This window comes from Mirounga angustirostris, unplaced genomic scaffold, assembly GCF_029215605.1.
Source record: "Mirounga angustirostris isolate CCGP_5_RB_7025 unplaced genomic scaffold, mMirAng1.0.hap1 SCAF_16, whole genome shotgun sequence".
Classification (NCBI taxonomy): domain Eukaryota; kingdom Metazoa; phylum Chordata; class Mammalia; order Carnivora; family Phocidae; genus Mirounga; species Mirounga angustirostris.
Genome location: NW_026991724.1, coordinates 48243713 through 48246000, shown reverse-complemented (window position 1 = coordinate 48246000; position 2288 = coordinate 48243713).

Below are 2288 nucleotides of genomic sequence, written 5' to 3'. Positions count from 1 at the left end.
ACTCTTCAGGCAGGGATAACCCCCTGAATACTAACAATCACACTAATAGCCAAGATTTTCGAGGATTTACTCTGCTGGAGACACTGTCCTAAATCCTTTGCACATATTAATTCATTACAACCCTATGCCGAGGTGGGTTTTTTTTTTTTTTTTTAATTATCCCTGTACAGATGTAGAAATGGAAGCACAGAGGGATGAAATGACTCACCCAAAGTCACACAGCTGGGGAAGAAGCCCCACTAGCTGGGTTTGACCCCAGCAGCCTGGCTAAGCCTGTAGTATCCTGCTTCCTGCAACATCACCCCCCCACCCCCCCACCCCCCCGCGTCACAGGACAGTGTAATTGCAGTGAACTGTAGAACTAAGTTAACTACGGTTTATGTAATTCTCCCAGGGGCAGGGCACAGCTCACTGTGCACACCTTTCCTCGATGACAGGGAAAATAGGCCTTAGACAGCATGAATTCCCATGGACAGGTCTTCTTCGTGCATGGTGTAACTCCAATAAGCAGTGAGGATTCCTCTGTGGACACTGGTTTTTGTTTTTTTGGTAGATTTTATTTATTTATGAGAGAGAAAGAGTGAGGGAGAGGAGCAGAGGGAGAGGGACAAGCAGGCTCCTCACAGAGCACGGAGCCAGATGTGGGGCTCGATCCCACCACCCTGAGATCGCAACCTGAGCGGAAACCAAGGGACGGACGATTAACCGACTGAGCCACCCAGGCGCCCCTCCTCTGCGGACATTGTGAACTCACCACAGCCAAGACGTTCCTGAATGGGACAGCAGAGGCCCCTCTCACTACAGCAGAGCATACTCCCTGGACAGGGTGAGTTCCGTCATGGACAGTACACACCTCCCCACCAACAGTCTGATTCTCCCTCACACCTGATGTGAACTGACTGCGGACCCTGAAACAGCATCCCCATCAGTGGAAGTCTCCCTGTAACGCAATAGAATCTCCTATGGGCAATGAGAACTCCCACCTGGTATGTGGTTCCCGTGGACAGTATGATGTCTCATATCCATGACAAAGTTAACAAGGACACGGCACATCGCCATGTATGGGGAACCTTCTGCAGCTGCTGTGAACCCCTTTTTGTGACAGTGTGAACCGCTCTCCAAGGGTCTACCTACGTAGGCAATGGGAACTCTCTGATGAGTATAAACTTCCCTCAGACCCAGCATCTGCCCAACGTACCCAGTCTAAACTGCCCTGTAAAAGTTCCCTCAAAGCCCGCTCAATGTTTAAGTGCAAACTCTTCCAGAATGTTATTAAAAGAGCATAAAATAGCATGGTTATAAAATAGTACGTGCAAGTCATAATATAATACTGTAAGTAATTGTGTAAGATTCCTTCCCAGTGGAACTTGCAGACAGTGAAATTTCCCCCTCTCTCAAAGCAAATCTCTCGTGGACAGTGCATAATGCGTATCTCCTTCAAACTCAGTGAACCCCACTGGACAACCGACATTTCTTCCCAGCCCCGCGGTGAACTGGCCATATGTCACGGGTCGTGGGAATGTCACACAGCATGCACCTGCAATAGGCTGGGTGCGTTTTCTTCACAACTGGTGTGGATCCTGTGTGCATACTGGGAACCCACCACAAGCAGCGGACGCCTCGGCTGAGGCCAGTGTTCACTGCTCCCCATTACCCTCTATCTAGGGCAAATCCAACGGGGAGAGTATGGATGCACTGCAGACAGCTTCCCACCTGGTGCAAACCCCGTGTCTGGGCTGCAGGAATCTACGACTGGCAGGGCATATCCCTCTCCTCCCTACCCTGTGTGAACACCCCCCCACACACACACCCCGAGACCTTAAAAAAGTCTCGCTCCCGCCAAGTGCGAACACCCACAAAGTAGCTCCCCACAGAATGTAGTGTGAAGGGAATGTGGTGTGAAGCGCCGCCTTTTCCCATCTTGTGCCCCGACAAGCCTAAGGGGGCTGTCAGAAAACTGCACCGCCCTACATGTCAAAGTCTTGGAAGAGAGGACTTGTCCCCAGGGTCCCCAAGCCCCAGGCCGCGCGCGTTCACTCCACTGCAGCGCGCGCCTCCCCACACGCGCACGTTCTCTCCCCTCCCGGTGGCAACAGGGCTTTCCGCGGGGCCGCGCCGGACTTTCTGAGGCTGTTGATTGGTCATAGTCCCGGCCGCCCTACAGCCAATCAAGCGGGGGAAAGGTGACATCACTCGTTCTCCTCCCCTCCCCCCCCACCCCGAACTTCCCTACTCCGGCTACCGACAGCAACAACCACGTGGGGGAGGGGTAACAGAGTAGAACCCGG